This window comes from Podarcis melisellensis, assembly GCF_964234715.1.
Source record: "Podarcis melisellensis genome assembly, chromosome: 8".
NCBI classification, from domain to species: domain Eukaryota; kingdom Metazoa; phylum Chordata; class Lepidosauria; order Squamata; family Lacertidae; genus Podarcis; species Podarcis melisellensis.
The window spans coordinates 19,066,862-19,085,655 of NC_138540.1; the positions used below are offsets into that span (position 1 = coordinate 19,066,862).

The 18,794-nt window shown below is 45.6% G+C and overlaps 1 protein-coding gene and 1 long non-coding RNA gene across 3 annotated transcripts in view; one reads left to right on the plus strand and one right to left on the minus strand.

The window, feature by feature from the left end:
* SAMD11 (sterile alpha motif domain containing 11) overlaps positions 1 to 18,794 on the plus strand; it is a 326,185-nt gene that overhangs the window by 112,338 nt on the left and 195,053 nt on the right. The gene's annotated exons all lie outside the window — the stretch shown is intronic.
* Positions 11,727 to 16,501, minus strand: LOC309377012. The gene is made up of 2 exons (XR_014171365.1): positions 16,241 to 16,501; positions 11,727 to 11,989 (listed from the first exon to the last, which is right to left on the minus strand). It is a non-coding gene; the product is annotated as an uncharacterized lncRNA (long non-coding RNA).

An 18,794-nucleotide genomic window follows, 5' to 3' on the forward strand; every position in this document is an offset into this window, starting at 1 on the left:
ACATCCTGTTACACTGCTGCTTCCAGACCCAGCCATTACAGAAATGGTTGGAAAGTAATCAGAAGAGCCCCCTTCTGCTTGTGCTGTCAACTATTCCCCATTTTTATATGTGCATTTGTTCCTCAGCTCCTACTCTTGACTCTAGTGCTGGCATTTGCAGCGTATGCTCTGTATTCCTTCCACCCGCTTTGATTATCGCTCAGCAGCGTACCCCTAAAATATAATCTCTCACTAGGGAGTAGTGTTTGTGCGTGTGTGCAAAATAATGCAAGCCATCTAGCTCTCTGTTTTTTTCTGCTGCTTCTTATCAAACTCTGGCGAGGATCTCTGCAGGTTGTGCAGGGATTTACAATGCCTGGCGAAGAGTTTATGCTGCAGTTTGAGCTGGAATTTGGAGCCAGGATCTATTCAGGATCCTTTGATATATTTTTCTTCGTTGTGTTCAGACAGCAGCTGCCTGGAATATAGGGGTGGGAAAGCAATAGGATTCCGTTTGCTTCTAAAGGTGAACCTGCCTAATTAACACTTTCCAAAATGTTGTGCAAACTGAAACACAACCATCCTTCAAAATTCACACTTCTCTGAATTTTGCAGTGTAGTTCTCCAGCAAATCAGTGTGCACGAAACTGAGCATACTAAGATAAAGTTTGCATATGTTGATGAAAATAACATGTAACACTGTGTTGGGTTAGGGGAGGTTGCTTGCAAAAAACCAGGTATACCCGGCAAAATGGCATTAAAATGTGTATATTATGAGAAATTTGTGTTAAAATGCTGAAAGATTTTCAAGAGGATTTAAAAATATATACAAGCAAACTGATGTGGAAATGTGGAGTCTTCTTCTTTGGTGATCACTTGTAGCTGAATAAGATTGTCTTCCATGAACACGGTCTTAACAGTGAATCTTTAAGTGACTGTGGAAGCCAATTCTGGATCCACACATCCTTCCACAGTAGGAACATATGTTTCCGGGCGGGAGTTGATCATGGTGAGGGTTTGCCAAATATTCCTTTCTCTTAGCACTTTTCTCCCTTTTGTCCTGAGTTTGAACATCTTCAAAATCCATGACACCTTTGGTAAAGTCTGTTCTCCAGTTTGAGCACTCGTGGGCCAATGTTTCCCAATTCTCAGTGTTTATACTACATTTTTTAAGATTTGCCTTGAGAGAGTATTTAAACCTCTTTTGTTGACCACTAGCATTATGCTTTCCATTTTTAAGTTGGAAAATGATAATCAGGCATCCAAATGTGACCAGTCCGACGAAGTTGATGTTGTAGAATCATTACTTCAACACTGGTGATCTTTGCTTCTTCCATTACACTGATATTAGTTTGCCTGACTTCCCAGGAGATGTGTAAAAAATTTTGGAGACACCAGTAGATTCTTATCTGCTGCAGCCTTCATCCGCCTTCACAGCCGTTGTAACATGCTGCTTGTTATCTTCTGCCTTTTTCTGCCATTGAGGATTTCTTGGGTCATTCTTTTTCTAGCTCCTTCCCTTTGACCTTACTGCCTTGGGTGACGAGACTCCCAATGGCTTTGCTCACAAGGGTCATAGGAACGTGCAAGCCCATTCACCACAAGGTGATGATCCAGCAACTGAGCTCAAGGGTGGGAAATGGAGAAACTGACAGAAAATGAAATTGACAGATTCATTTATTCCTACTGAAGCTATGGATGGAAGTTGAGTGTTTCTACCTGAATGCTTCTGCACTCAGACTAGAAAATCAAATGTAAGGCATGCATACATCAGGCCTATTCCCAATTTTGTCTTCTGGACGAAGCAGGGGAAGAAGGCTCCTGCAGATCTGAACCACAGGGATTGGAAATTGCATGTCCATCTGGAAGCACTCCTGAGTTCACTGTCTGAAAAATGGGTCTCTGGAGATTCAGCCTATCCAAATGGTAATAATTGCTGACTCATCAGTTATGAGTTATAGTTAACCTCATTTCTATATAATGGCAGTTTGGCAACCCAATAGACAGTCGTAAGAAGACCCCTGCTACATCATGCCAGAGGCCTACTTAGTCCAGCATCCTGTTCTCACAGAGGCCAGACAGCTGCCTGTGGGAAAGCCACAGCAGGACCCAAGCATAAGAACAGTCTGCCCTCCTGTGGTTCCCTGCAATTGGCATTTATGCCAAGAAAAGAATGGAATATCCAACTTTTTTGTTTGTTTGTTTTAACCAGCCCTGCTCTTCTGCATTTAAAGAGCAGCCTGGCAAGCAAAATATAAACAGATGCATTTTGCAGATTTCATTCTCTTGAGGTGTGGGTTTCACCACTAACTTGGATGGAATTAAAAATGGCAATGGAAGTGAATCCCACTTGCTAGATCGTGACAGTGATCAAATCTAGCTAGCATAGGGAGCGCAGGTCAGGCCATGTGGAGCACATAGCTCTGTCCTTCTCTGCTGTCACTAACTCAATCTTCCTAATGGGAGAGCCGTCCCTGCTCAATAATCATGTACAGCACTATGAGCTTCTAGGAAGAAGACTTACTTTTTTAAAAGGAATTACTTCTGAAGGCCATATGAGCACAAGAGAGCTCTCCTGGATCAGACCAAAGGTCAGTCTAGTCAAGCATCCTCTTCCCACTGTGGCCAACAAGATGCCTATGGGAAACCTGAAAGCAGGAACTGAGCGCAACAGTACTCCACTCACTTGTGATTTCCAGCAACTAGGATTCAGAGGCCTGCTGCATCTGATGGTGGAGGTAGAACATAGCCATTATGGCTACTCCTATCTTCCAAGGATTTGCCTAATATTCTTTTAGACAAATCACCAGCTCTTGGAGCGAATTCCATAGCTGTACTGCTGTGTGAAGAAGTGCTTTTTTCGCCTTTCCAGCACCCAGCTTCTGCAGACACACGCGTTCTCGTATTCCGAGAGAGGTAGAAAAACTTATCTTTATCTCCTTTCACTATAACCATCCATAATTTTATACACCTCTATCACCCACCACTTGCCCATCTTTTCTCTAAAACCCACAAACATGTTTGTCTGTCCTCATAGGGGGCTTGCCCTTTTCTGAACCTCTCCCAGCTCTACAATAATCCTTTTTTGAGGGTGAGGTGACTTGGGCATCTAGGGGCAGCCCACTCATTTTGGCCCCCTAGTAAACCCGAGTCCAGTGGATCCCCCGAGACATTGTCTACAGCACCCTTCCTTTGCAAAGCAGTGTAAATATTCAACACTCGGACGCCGTAGGTGCTGCATGGTGGATGCCAGCACCAGTTTGGAAAGATCAGTGACTCACCTACCATGTTGCATAATTGCCGGGGAACAGACCAAGCGCTGAGTCATCAATCTTGAATTGACATATTGCTCCACCGAGTGTTCCAGTCCCACTTTCTCTCTCCTGCTCTGCCTCCCCCCCGCCCATAACAGGAGAGAATATGTTGCTTGCCTCGCATATAAACATTCACGGCGCAGCAGGGAGGGCTCTGAGCACATTACTGATGAGAAGCAGGCCTCACTGGGGCTGCTTCATACTGTCCCATATTGGTGCGAAAGTGTATTTTATAAAACAGAGTAAAAATGCCTGTGGGAGCCTTCATATGTATTTTTTTAATGCTTCATTCTCCATGGTCTGCCTAGATAACTGTCTCTCTTCCTCTTGCAGCTCTCTAGGCCACTTGGCTTGGCAACTTGGGACTCTTCCCAGGCCACGGCCATTCATCAGCCACACCCCTCTCTGAAGGCCACACCCTCCTTGAGTGTTTTTCCTTGGCTGGAAATGTGTTCCTGAATTCTAGGAATGACTCTTTGCTCGCCTGGATAGAGGATAGAGAAGACTGTGTCAGTGTGTGTAGAAACTAGCCTAAGGTGAAATGAGCATTTATTGCTCCACCCACCTTTGTGTCTGACCCTAGCCATCACTGTCATGTGGCCCCCAGAAAATTGCCAAGAAGGGAATGTGGCCCTCATGATGCAAAACATCCCCCCCCACCCCGCTCAGGGGTGACTGCCAGGGCTGAGCCATGGGTAGATATCAGGAGGGAACTGAGAGCCAGAAACTATACAGGAAGTCAACTTTTTTGAGCTAGGGCACGTGTTTGGAATTTGGAGAAAATGCCGTGGGTGCAAGCCACAAAGCAGTTGCTATGGGTTTGTGGCAGATCACAAAATGGCTGCTGTGAAAGGCGTGATATAACACAAAATAAATATTTACTGGAGCCATTTAAGGGTGCCAGAAGATGCTGGCAAACTGGTGCCCATGGGCACCACACTGGCAACCTCTAAGCTAGGAGTTGTGCCAGGGGATTTGAATAGGAAATCAAGCTAGGAAGGTGAGCCAGGGTACTGATCTGAACAACAAAGCTGAGAATCGGAGCTGAGAGATGCTCAGAAAGCAGCAGAACCAGGAAAAGAATCAGCTTGAACAGGAAGCCTTCTGTAGCTTTTCCTGCCTGGAAGGGCCCAATGACAGCTTAGCTGGGCAGGACCAGTCCACAGCCTGAAAACACTTCAGAGCCCAGGAAGATGCTGCAGAACACAGTTCCAGTGATCTATCAGATGCGGTAGCCATACCCAGAGCCAAGTGTCCCTGGTTCCAGCACTGGCATTTCCTGGCTGTGCTGGATGGACCAGTCTATTCCCAATTTGTGTCTGTTTCATACAAGTCTTTTCATAATCTATTTCCACAGGAGGCCCCAGGCTCAATCCCTTTCATCTCCAGGTAGGGCTGAGAAAGATGCTCTGCCTGAAACCCTGGGGAGCTGCTGCCAGTGAGTGTAAACAATGAACCATATGGACAAATGGTCTAATGCAGCTTCCCATAAGAACAGTAAAAAGAACTCTGCTGGATCAAGCCGATGGCCCATCTAGTACCTCATCTTGTTCTTACAGGTTACTTGTGGGACACCTGCAAGCTGCACTTGAGCACAACAGCACTTTGCCCACCTGTGTATGTATTCAGAGGTGTGACAGGGGGTGTAGAACAGAGCCATTGTGTCTAGTTGCCATTGATAGCCTTCTCCATGAATTTCTCTTATCCTCTTTTGAAACCATCTGGGTTTGGGACCATCACTGCCTCCTGTAGGAATTCCATAGGTGATCTATGTGCCATGTCCTCTTTTTTAAAAAATCAAGCCTGAATCTTGATGTTCTTGAATATTAGGGGAAGGACTGTAGAGTTGGGAGAGACCCTTTCCTGAGACCCCAGAGAGCTAGATAGACCAATGATATAAGGCAGCTCCCTGTTTTTCTAGTCTTCTGGCCCTGAACCATACTGTGACCTAATTGGCCATCACCAGCCTCCCTTCGTTGGTGCCATATTGTTTTACGAGTGCCACAGATAATAACAATACACAAGGCTTGCGTGCCAGCATTTGTAATCTGTCCCAGGCACCCGCCCCGCAAAGCTATCGATGAGGGTGGCTTGCTGAGAAACATATGCAACCATCTTGCTCGTCTTCCAGATGGATATCTTGTCAGAACTTGGCAGGGGTGGTGGATGGCTGTCATTTTGTCATCCCGACTTCTGTCAGCAAAGAATGTGTTTGTTAGCATGGCGGCATGGTGGAATACCTGGCGTTCTCTCTCTCTCTCTCCTCGCAGGCCGCCGCATACACACAAACAACAGACTGCGAGCACCTTAGTCGCCAAGGCTGGGGAAGGGTTGGCTTGCAAGACGGTTGTATAATTAAAGGCAAAATAACCGTGTCTGCTGCCTTCGCCCCTGCAGCATAATATAAGAGCAAGACTCGGGGGCTGGCTTCTGGCGATTCAGCCGTGGCAGCATGAAAAATGAAGAGGAGAGCGATAAGAAACTAATAATTTATGTTCCAAGCACAGCCTCACACCGGCGCGGAGGGGAAATTTGTGCCAATAACTCCTACTAACTCAGAAAGGCACGCAATCCTTTATTGCACAAATTATTAACGACCAGAAAATAAATGACTCTGTAATCAGATCGGTGCTGCCGGCACTTCTTGAGTTTCTTCCCTTTATTTGTATAAATTCTGAAGCTGGTCCGCCCCTGGAGCCCGCAGCAAAAAAGGGGGAAACTTTTACTGGCCCACCGCCCTGCCTGACAACAGTGCAGATTAAACAAAGATGGAGCAGGCATATCCTGGTTATCTCACTGCCTGTCAGAGGCCTGTTTGCTCAATAAACAAGCGCTGCCCCAGTTTCTGCCCTACGGCAGGGCTGCGGCAGGGAACCTGGATTGGGGAGCTGGCTGCCATTTGACATAATATGAGAATTCTCCTTTTACACAAACAGGAACAGCTTTCTGCCAATGTGAATCTGCTCTTCTGCTAAGACCGTCCAGCTGCATCTAGGGATGGGTTGACAAACTTGATTCAGTTCACATTTAAAGGTGAACCCACCAAATTTGCACTTTTTGAAACAATACATTAATTGAAAACACAGGCGTCTTTTACAATTTGCACTTCTCTGAATTTTTCAGTGCAGTTATCCCTCTGCATGAGGTGTACAAAAATGAATACACATGGGTAACATGTGTCTTTAAAATCCATATATGTTTGAAAATTACATGCAAAAATGCATTCTGTTAAATGAAATTGCTTTGCAATTCACACAAATTCACACAAAAGTGCTGATGAATTTTCATAAAGGCCTTTTTGTGTGTGGAAATGTCAACAACTGAAGGTTGGGAAAATGAGAAACTGGAAGAAACAAAAATGGACTGGTATTCTTACCTGCTTCTAGCATTTCATTAATATATTCAACCAGGAGAGAAGCATCATAGCGTATTGGGATGTACCAAATATTCATTTTCTGCAGCTAGAATGCACTGGTAATTTAAATCTGCAAAGAAGGTTGCAACAACAGGGGTCACCCCTGGGGGGCGCACTTGGAAGTCAAAGGAACTGTTGTGGTCACCCCAAAATACCTCTTTCACAGATGAAAGCTTGGTGATGATCAGAACAGGCAAAACATTCCATACGCACATACACAAAATAAAACAGGCAGGGAAAAAATACCCAAACAGCTAACCCTCTCCAAACCAAATTAAAAACCAAAAAAAATAAAAAACCAAGAAAGGAAGAAAGATATTGGTGTGAACAGGGGGTCTTAGTGGATACTTGGGTTGTGGTTTCTGAGGGGACCATGTTGCCCCTGGGCACCATAATGGGGATGCCTGAACTAGCAAAATATCCTCTGGATGGATTTATGGAACTCTTTTCTCCATGTAGATCCACCAGAGCTCTAGCCTGAGTGCATAGCTGTAACCCAGGAGGTTGCACCCAGTTAAGTCCTCTCATGAGTAGAGGGACTGCAATCAATGTGCCTAAGTTAGCCATGGCTACTAATTTCAGTGGGTCTGCTTTAAGTAGGACTAGCATTGGATACAACTCAGTTGTAAAGACTGCCCTGCACTGATTGTGTATGCACATGTGGATATATATATATATATTAGGAGGCCACAGCATTCAAGGGTATAGTATCTAGACATTGCCTTTGAAATTTCTGCAAGCCACCTTCTTAAAGTCAAGATGGGTTTTTAGCACCAGCAGGAAACTGGGTTGGGAAGCTGGGGCCAAGTTCCCTTGGAGATTGTCACTTCCAGGCTGGACAATCTGAGAATATATCTGAGAGCTGACATCTTTGTTCAGATTTATGGTGGAGCCCGTTTCATCCTTGCTGGCAATACATTATGTTCCTGCATGCAAAGCTTCCCCCCACCCACCCACCAAGGAAAGGCAGAAGAGATTAAAGAGCAGCGTAACACGCTCCAAAGATGGGGAAACCAATGAGTTTTCTGCAGGGTTTACCCCTATCTGTCACAGCCTTCTTCCATATCCAGTGCTGTTCAGACCTCTGAATTAGGAATTAGATGGCTTCCAGATGGCAGATTAACTTCCAAACGGGTCATGGAGATATTGCAAACAGTTGATTGGCAACAGGCTTCTTTTATTTATTGGATTTCCCCCGGAAAAGGTAAATCTGGATTAAATCATCTTTTGGGGAGAAGGGGGCAAAACCGGTTAGTGTTTTGACGACAACGATGCTGTCTGGATGCCGCAAGGAACCTGCATACATTATCATCAGCATTGTGCAATAAACACCCATGTAGAACCACCCTGGTTGCTTGACTGCAAACAAGAATCGGCTGAAGGGTGTTCTCTGTGAATGTGTGTGTACACACATTTGATAGATGATAGATAGATAGATAGATAGATAGATAGATAGATAGATAGATAGATAGATAGATGATTGATAGATAGATAGATGATAGATAGATAGATGATAGATAGATAGATAGATATAGATAGATAGATAGATAGATAGATAGATAGATAGATAGATAGATGATAGATAGATAGATAGATAGATAGATAGATAGAGAGAGAGAGAGAGAGAGAGAGAGATAGATAGATAGATAGATAGATAGATAGATAGATAGATAATGGATAGATGATAGATAGATGATAGATAGATAGATAGATAGATAGATAGATAGATAGATAGATGATAGATAGATGATAGATAGATAGCCAGCCCACCTTTCCTCCAAAGAGCTTAAGGTTGTACAAGTTGTTTTCTCCCCCCCCCCCATCCTTACAACAACCCTGTGAAGTAGGTTAGGCTGAGAGGCAGTGACTGGCCCAAGGTCATACCCAGTGAACTACAGGTGCAAGTGGCGATTTGAACCCTGGTCTCCCAGGCCCTAGTCTGACGCACTAAATGCTGCACCACACTGGTTCTCTTCAGGTTTAGGGACAAAGAATCAGAAAACATGTTCCGTAGTTACAGAGTTGTCTTGAGGCACAAGGGTTGAAGTCTTGGCTCAGCCATTTACTCAATGGGGTTGTAGCCAGTGCTAGTCCTACTCAGAGTAAACCCATTGAAATTAAAGGACGTAACCGAGATTTGTTTCTTTCAATGGGTCTCCACCAAGTAGGACTTCGATGCAGCCCTAGGTGACTTCTCACGCCTCCCTTAACCTTAGTTTCTCATCAGTGTAAGAGGGAGATCTCTGAAGTGTGCTGAGTGCAGGGAGTATTTTGGGATGTGTGTGAGGATATAGATGGTCAAATCTCAATTTCAGTTTCTCTTAGTTTCTCATTTTTCAAATCTTCAGTTGAGTTCCCCACATCAGTTAGCATTGGGGGTTTTTTGTTTTTGTTTTTAAAGTTCTCGTGAAAATTCATCAGCATATTAGTACTAATTTCTTCGAATTTAATAGTTGATTATTTTCACTAATATATGCTTTGCTATGCACACATTTCCCTGATAAACACATTTTTGTATAGATTCTTTGGTAGGAGAACTACACTGAGAAATCCAGAGTCATGCATATTTCAAAGAACAGCTGCATTTCAGTTTGCACATTGTTTCAAAAAGTGTGATAAAAAAAAGAAAGCAGACCGAAGTTTGTGAAAGACAACATATGCTGAAAAGCACTGTAGAGATGTGTGGTGATCAATTGTATGAGATCACTTATCATGAAGTTCCCATCAAGTTCAAACCCTCTTCGACTGGATCAGGAAGCAAGTCTTATATAGGGACTTAGTCCTCCCTTGATATCAGACTCCCTGACCACAAAGTCCTGCCATTCTCAGATATGTAAATGTAACAATAATAATAAAGATACATAATGATGATTTGCATATGGTGGGCCAGCTGCACACTGTGCACAATAGTCTTTTGAGGTGTGTCAACAGTTTGAAGGGGTTGGGGGGGAACCCAGCTCTCTTGATCCTTAAAGCCAGATTGCCTGGAGGTGAGTCTTACTTGCCAAAGGCTAGCGTGCTAGCGGCCAATTAGAGCTTTCACCATACTTCATTATTTTAAATTAGCTGAGCTGTGGTCCTTCTGGTAACTGCGGTGGCTTCCAGACAAACTGTTCATTGAGAATTCATCCTTATTGGTTTGCAAAACACTTGTGAGGAGGCTAGATGACGTCAGCTGCTCATGGAACATTCATTCTGATTTGTCTGTGGGGAGGTTAGACAAGGTTGCGTCAAGCAAGTGTGTTATCCTACTTTTCAGCGCATTTCCCTGTCGCTTCTTTAAAAATAAAATAAAAAATAAGTCAGTTGGGGAGAACAGTCGGGCAGCAGGCTTGTGGTGCAAGCACTCCACGTGAACTTTTTTTTGCTCAACCTGACTTTTTTGGTGTGTGAGTGAATCCCACTAGAAAACAGCGACAGCCTGGTAGTGCTTGGAATTTCTTAAGCAAAGGGACAATGTGCACAGTGGCGTAGCAAGGTAAGGTGGTACCCGGTGTGAAATTTTTTTTGTCACCCCCCCATTAAAATCCCCCTTCCTCCCTCCACCCCCCCCCAGTCAAAGAAAGCTGCGCAGGCAGCAATCTGATGTAGATCCTGCCTTCTCCCCCTCCCTCCCTCCCTCCACCCCCCATCAAAGAAAGCTACGCCCTGCCCTCTTCCAGCAGCCCGGGAGTGTGGGGGGTAACAGTGTGCCACCCACCTGCGACTCCCAAGCCTCCCCTGAGCTGTCAAAAGGAAGGGGGAAGGCCGCTGGCAAAGCCGATGGCTTGGGGTAGGCTTGGGCGTGGTGGGTGGGCAGTGCGCCAAATGTTACCCCCCCTCCGTGTGTGTGTGTGTGCACGCGTGCACTCGAAGCTGTGCTGTTGCTCACGAGGCAAGGCAGGGTCCCCCCAAGGGTGAGACATGGACAGGATGGGCAGAGAGAGCCTGGCTAATTCCTGGGAAGGGGACACGTCACAATGCAACTCAGCCCTGCTCGGTTCCACAGGCAGCGTTGAGTTGCATTTTGTCACACATACCCATTGATGGCACCTGGGGTGGTCCACCCCACCGCACCCCCTTCCTCTGCCAGTGAATGTGCAGACACCCACCCACCCGCAACACTTGTTCACATGTTTAATGGGTACATATTACTCTCAGCAGTGCTTGGTCAGTGTGAGAGCAGGATGATGAACTAGATGAGCCTTTGGCCTGATCCAGCTACAGATCTTTTCTTACATTCTTAGCCGCCTCCTCCTCCTTCCGCCCTTCACCCTAACTTCCCAGGGTGGGTTACAGCAATCAAAGCACAATGTTAAAATGGCATCTCGCTCAATGTTGCCTGCACTGACTGGCAGCGACTCTCCAGAATTTCAGGCAGAGAAATGCCAGAGAATGAAGCCGAGACCTTCTGCATGCAAGGCAGATGCTGTGACCCACTAGCCTTCCTTTCCACTCCAGAAAAATCAGGTGCCCTCTGGTATGGTGTTGTAATGTCCAACCACATACTCTTAGGTTACTTGGAGCCACTGGTGGGGGGGCAGTCTTTCTCAATCATGCCAGGAACATTTTCTTTTACTGGCTTAGGTGTTCTGGCTCCATCCATGATTTTGCCTTACCTTTTTTTCCCTTGGAGAAGCTGATGGGACTTGAGCAGAAGCAGATTTTCCTGATTTTGAGGGATGGAGCTCCCCGGTTTCCGCCACCCCCCCTTCCAGTTGTGCTGTCAGGACCATTTGACAAGGCTGCATTTATGCTGTTAATTCATGTTATTTATTACTGCTGCCATTATCTCCTCGGTTGCTTCTTCCAAAATTACGTGTGTGCGTGTGTCTGGTCCTCTTCATGGTGGTGGTATAGGGGTGTTTGTAAAGGAGACTACAAGGCTACAGTAATGAATTATGTTCCCAAGAACTGTAAGTTTTTTATTAAGGCTGGTTGGGATTTTTCTCTCCCCCCCCCCATCCCTTTTTATTCTTCTTTTCAGACTGAATGCCCAATCACCACACAACCGTGAAACCCAAATTGCCTTACAGCTCTCTCATGAACATACTTTTAATCTCGTTGACCTGTCGTTATGCTGCGAGGCATAAATTCAGATTTGGAGATCTTATGTTCCATCATAAATTGGGCTGGCAGTCTTCCGATCAACAGAATAAAACTGTCTCCGACGAGGTGGGTTTTTTAATCGTCGGAGCTGTTCCAGGAGACGAAGCGGAGGTAGAGTCAGCTTTTCTTCATAAACTATCGCTTAAAAAAAAAATAGAAAGAGACTGAGGGAGAGAGAGAGAGAAAGAGAAGCCTAGGCATGAAATTTGTAAGGGGGAGAAAGAGGGGGAAGAAATAAGGAGATGTTTAAATAACATTAATGTCAAACATAAACTTATAGAACGTGGGAAATTCTGAATTAGGGCTGGTGCAGTGGAGGCGGCAGAGGTGGCCACACTTGCAACACTGAAGAAATTATGAGGCAGGATTGGGCCGGAGGAGGGGGTTATTATTATTATTTTCCTGCAGCCACCGCAAAAGTGAAGGAAGGGGTGCTAATGGATCAGCTTCCAATTTCTATGTATAATTCCGCACCTCACAAAAGCCTCCATAAGCTGGGAGGAATTCTGCAAAGTGAATATATTACTTTCAAATGGATTCAAGTAGAATTTGCTCCCACAAGAGGAAGTGATGGCCACACCAACTTGGATGGCTTTAAAAAAGAATGGGACAAATTCACGGCAGAAATAGCTATCAGTGGCTTCTTGCCATGATAGCTACGTTTTCCCTCCACTGTTGGAGGCAGTATGCCTGTGAATGAACACCAGTTACTGACAATTGGGGGGGGGGAGGCCTGCCTTTGGGAAATGTAGCACATTTGGGTAGCAACCCGATTTCCGAGAGTTAGTCTATGTAAAACTCTACCCATCATATTTTGCTGGATGAAAGAGAATGGAAGTTCTGTAGTTTAATGGTAGAGCATCTGTTCTGCACACAGAATGTCCTGGGTTCAACTCCCAGCATCTCCAGGTCGGGCTGGGAATGTCTGTTTGAAACCCTGGGGAGCTGCTGCCAGTCAGTGTCAACGATACTGGGCTAGATGAACCAGTGGTCTGGCTCAGTATAAGGGCAGCTTCCTAAAACCCTGTCAAAAATTGCCTGCGCATGAGCTGCACCAGGTGTGCAAAAGGAGTTGGTGACTTGCCTCTGAATCCCCTGCCGTCCATGTGCAATCCCATGTGTTTTTAACCCCTGACATATCCCCCTTGCTGAAGCTAGTGCATACCTTTTTACGCAGGCCAGGTGCTGTGGCGTCCACATACATAGCTGAGATTCTTTGGATTGGAACGGTTGCCGGCTCTCCAATAAGAAACTTAAGTGTTTAATGCTGGTGGGACTTCTGCAGACATGGCGAGGGAGGGAGGGAGGTGGGGGGGGAGGAAAAAAGAGCATACTCCTCTGGAAGGAAACCCATAGCAACAGAAATGCAAGGATTCTGAGCTAATTAAATGCAAGGCAGGCAGTGTGGCCCCAAGACAGAGTGCAAGCTCTTGCAGCGACACTGTGGGAGGGTGTATGTTTGTGTGTGTTTGGCTCCAGATTAATGACCTAGGGCAGCATTGCTGCAAGTGTGATAGGACTGAGGGTGGGTGTGAGGGAAGCTCCGTTGGGCTTAGGGTGACACCCCCCCCCCAATACCTTTGGGAAGCAGGAGGGAGGCCTCCAGCCTACTATTAATTAGTTTCCCCTCCTCTTTCCAGCTTCCTCCTCAACTTAACTAGGAGTTGCCCACTGTGGCTGAGTCCTCTGTTGATCTTCTCCCCCTTGTTACAAAGAAGGGCTTATCTGCGTATATGTGTTTAAAGAAACCTGGGTTGTTCATTTTTTTAAAAAAAAAATCATTTTAAAAGCATTTGAAATCATTTTAAAAACAATACGAGCAAAGTCCTCCAAGACTCAGTGGTTAGCACCGAGGGGTTGGCAATCAGGTGCCTGACAGCCCTGCATGCCTCCTTCTCTTTGCTAGGTCCTTAAAGTATTTGGGGCACAGGTAGAGACGAAAGAGAGCAAAGATGTTCCATTACACTGTGGTTCATCTTACTCTGAAAACGATGTTATTCGTCTTGCTGTGTCCAGTGTCACAAAACTATACAATTTATGCAATTGATAGCTTGAGTTATGTAATTACATTGTTGTAACATTATTCCACCCCACACATTTTAGTATAAAGGATACAGCATGCAAATATTGGGGGGGGGGGGGGCAATGTAATAAATCAGGTATCATTTGAGGACAAGAAAGCAACAACAATAGTGTATATCAATCATATTTGTTGAACTGATTTCTGTTCTGGACATGGGAAGAACAGGTGAAGATCATCAGTTTCCGCTCTCATTTTCATCAGAATTCTCTTACACACGCAGCATACATCTACACAAGCTGATTTATAATTTTGAATGCCTCTGGGCAAATTAAGATGGCGAGTAGCCAGATATGTTGGCATGGGCTGATCAGAGTTGGAACGTCTTGAGGTCACAAGATTGGGAAAAGTCTCTATTGAGATCAGAGGTGTAGCTGGGCAGGCTGTTATCTTGGAGGTAGTTCTTTGGGAGGGGCATCATGACGCCCTAACCTGTTGTGTCCGTCTTGCCTGCCCTCCACTTGGAGGGTGCTGTGGGAAGGATGCAACAGCTCAGGACACCCTGCAAGCCCTGCACCGTTCTAGTCAGTCTTGCAAAGCGGCACTGGCCTGGCAGGGCACTGTGAGTGCGCCCCTCAAAGCAGGGTGGCAGTGCATTAAGAGGAGAGGGTGAAAAGGGAAATGCAGTCAGGGAAGTGAGGTCTGCTTGCAATATTCAATAGTTCTTTGGACTTAGCAGGGCCAGAATAACGAGGTGCAGTGCTTGAGACAGGAGGACTAGTTGCTGGTGTGGGAATCAGCCAGGATCCCCACACCATATGATCCTGAGGTGGGAGGGATCTCATTCCTCTTCATGCCTTACACCTGCTAAACTCCCCATGAGCTAAAATCTACCTTTAAACAAGTATGCCCCTTTCCTCCTTTTTTTTCCCCCCTGACTCCTCAGGCAGATTTTCATTTCTGTTCCAGTCGTTCTGCCAGTAATCTCCCTGGCTGGCACCGTTCTCCCCTCCCCTCGTGAGGTCCTGTGGGCCTTCCACGTGGAGCGCATAAAGCCCCGTCGCTCAGCGCTATCTGACTAGTTTTAATCATAGCGTTTTCCATTTAATTAGGAGGGAAGGCACACTTTGCATATTAATATGCATACAGCGCAGCTCTCACCTCCCTGAGCATTTGAGAGGGGGCTTTGTGGAGGAGGGCTTTCCCAACTTGAAAGCGGTGACATATGTGTGATAATCAAGCAGATTTTAATTTATTTATTTACTTATCAGTTGCATTTATATCCCGCCTTCCCTCCAGGGATCTCAAGGTGTGGTGCACATAGTTCTCTCCACCCCATCCCCCCGGTACTTCTTTTATCCTCACAACAACACTATGAAGTGGGGACCGTCCAAAGGTCAGTTGAGCTTCTCGGCTGAGTTCGGTCTCTCTGTCCAGTGCAATCTCTCTGTCCGACACTCTATCCCAGGGGTCAGCAACCATTTGGGGGAAAAAATTAAAAATGAACGAATTCCTGTGCCCCACAAATAACTCAGAGATGCATTTTAAATAAAGGGACACATTCTACTCATGTAAAAACATGCTGATTCCTGGACCGTCCATGGGCTGGATTGAGAAGGCAGTTGGGCCACATTCGGCCCCCGGGCCTTAGTTTGCCTACTCCTGCTCTGTCCACTACAGCGCATTGGTTATCACAGGCTTTTCTCCTGCCCTGCTCAAACACAGCCTAAAATGTGCTTGGGCTCTGCAGTATAAAATCATAGAGTTGTAGAGTTGGAAGGGACCACAAGAGTCATATACTGTAGTCCAACCCTCTGCAATGCAATCTGGAGATACTTAATAGTTCTGCTGCTATTCTGCTGCTACATACAGTCTTTTATGCCTTCTGCCTTTTTGATTCTTGAGCTACCAGTGTCTTCAGAGCAGTTTCCATCTCATTTCCAGTCCCTGGCATCTCCAGGAAATGTACCCAGTCTGAAACCTTGCTGCCACCCAGTGTAGACAATGCTGAGCTAGATGGACTAATGGTCTGACAAAGGCAGCTTCTTATGTAGGATAAGCTGCTTCCACTCCTCCTTGAGCTAACCTCTATTCTGCACTGCTAGTATCTTCACAGGACACCCCCCCCCAATAAACCCATTTCTCTTGAATCAGAAGCACTAATTCAGCTCTCCTTGCCTCTCTCAGCACATCCAGATCCTGATCTGAGTCTGTTCCAAGAATGACTGGGTCCACCTGGACCAGCTTTACTTATTTTTATGTTTAAAGGAAAGAGCCTTATCAGTATAAGACAGCTTCCTGCATCTTCTGGAAAATATAACTTTTTGTCTTCAGCTTGATGGCCAGCAGGGGAAAGGGATCCCATTTGGCTTCATGCTGAAGATGTCCCCACCACCACTCGCCTCCCATCACCCAGCGACTTACTGAATCCTATTCTTGGCCTTAATCTTCCATCATGCCAGGCATCCCCTACTCCAAACAGCTGTTTCTAGAACCAAACCAGCCACTCTGTAGCGTGCAATTCAGTCTACAATTTGTAAGCAAGGCCACGGCCACTCCTGCTTGGGCCCATTGGGTGCAGCAATGTTTTTTTGCCAAACAAGTCATAGCGATCCAGCGTGGAGAGATAACTCAGGCCCCGGAGGGTGATGGAAGTGTTGCTATTTATACAGAGGGCAGGTCACAGGGTTCTATGAAGTAGAACCGGTTTGGTTGGAGGCGAGCGAGAGTGGATAGGATCAACAACTGTCTGAGAAAGGAGCTCAAGCCACAAGCACCGATTCGAATCTCTGGTAGCATCAGATTTCAAGCAAATTTTATGCTGCTGTTTTGTCACTCCAGAGCCAGCTTTTCTCAACCTGTGGGTCCTCAGATGTTGTTGAACTACAACTCCCATCACTCCTAGCTTGCAAGGCCAGAGCTCAAGGATGATGGGAGTTGTAGTCCAACAACATCTGGGGACCCACAAGTTGAGAACTACTGCGTCCAGACTATGGCCACTTCCTAAGGACCTCTTTATTGAGCCTTCGTCCTGATTTGTTTGCTGGGAGCTTAGAGGACAGCCAGACCTGCAACATACATGGCTGCTCCCTCAAAGAATCCTGGGAACTGTAGTTTGTTAAGGGTGCTGAGAGTTAGACTGCTATTCCTACTCACAGAGCTACAATACAATCACTCTTCCCAGGGGACTCTGGTTTGTGTAGCTCTGTAAGGGCAATGAGGGGCCTTGTCACAACTCTCAGCCCACTCAGCAACAGTTCCCAGGATTCTTTGGGGAAAGCTATGACTGTTTAAAGTGGTATCATAGTTCAGTGCATGGCACCATAGACTCTGGAATATCATTATGGTAGAAAAACTGTCCTCCATAAAACTTGCTGAAGGAAGAGCTAAACCAATGGACTTCTTTGCAGTCTGGTGCATGTGCATGGATTATGCCAGAGCAAATAAAAACAAACAAGGTCACAAGGTTTTCTCCAGCTTTAGTTTTCTATTGAAAAAGCAACCGTGAACAATTCTTCTGCATAGTCCTAAGCTACATGTGCTATTTTCTCAAACTATGTACAGCAAGTAGTCTAGGAGACGGGGTAGGAAGACTGTTAGAGTTATTGTTTTTGTTGTTGCTGCTGCTGACATGTTACGACGATTATCCCCCAAAATTCTGTATTTTATGGAAGGAGATTTGATGCACAAGAGCTCTCAATGCGCTATAATTTCACAACCTGAATTTGCCGGTATATGGTTGAATTCCACTTGGAAATCACAACAGCCTGAAAGCACACTGAGAGCCTTTCAGAAAGAGAACTTCCTACATGACAGTGGTCAGCAACTAAAACTGGACATTTTCTCTGCTAATAATACTAATACTAATACTAATACTAATTTATTTATACCCCGCCCATCTGGCTGAGTTTCCCCAGACACTCTAGGCGGCTTCCAACAAAATATTAAAATACAATACAACTATTAAAATACAATAGTGGCTTGCCCCCACTCCCAGAAGAACCCGAGACATGGGCAAAAGGTCTCTTTGAACTGCAACTTTGTCAGAGGGCTTTTTAACACAGAGAAAAGGCAAAGTAAGTGGTGATATGGTGTAAGTTTAAATAATTATGCATGGCATGGAGGAAGTGGATAGAGAAAAGGTTTTCTCCCTCTTCCATAACGCTAGAACTCATGGACATCCAAGGAAGCCAAATATTGGAAGTCCCAGGACAAAGAAAAATAAGTAGTTCTAGAAGCACATAGTTCCACTATGGAACTCTCCCACAGGAGACATTGATGGGTTTAAAAGAGGATTAGACACATTTATGGAGGAGAGGGTTCTCCGTAGTTGCTATCTATGATGGCTATGCTCTGTCTCCATAGTTGGAAGTAGTATGCTTCTGAATACCAGTTGCTGGAAACCATAGGAGGGGAGAGTCCTCTTGCACTTAGGTCTTGCTTGTGTGCTTCCCACAGACATCTGGTTGGCCACTGTGAGAACAAGTTGCTAGACTAGATTGGCTTGATCCAGCTTCTGTTCTTATTCTGGGTGCTGTTCTATTGATGCTTCCTTGTTCCTTCCTCCCCAATGTGTTCTGGCAGAGCTTGCATTCTTATCTTCTAAAGGGGAAGACACTGGCTGATCTTCTGCTTAGCTGTCTCTGTCTGTCTGAGTGGCTGTTTTGCATCATAACTGGTATGTGAGTGTGCCTTTCCGCTGTGTTTACAAACACATGTTTCCACTTGACGATTTACGGAGCTCGCTACTTCAAACAACTTATGTAGACCGCAGAGGGTTGGCCCAGTGGTGGGGGAGCATATGGCCTTCCATATGTTGTTGGGCTCCCAGCAGCCAGCATGGCCAATGGTAAGGGATGGTGGGAGCTGTAGTCCAGCAACATCTAGAGAGCCATGACTTCCCCACCCCAGAGACTTGGGTCTTTGTAGGAGGATATATGGCTACATCCATGGCTATTCATAGTAGCCAACGGCTACT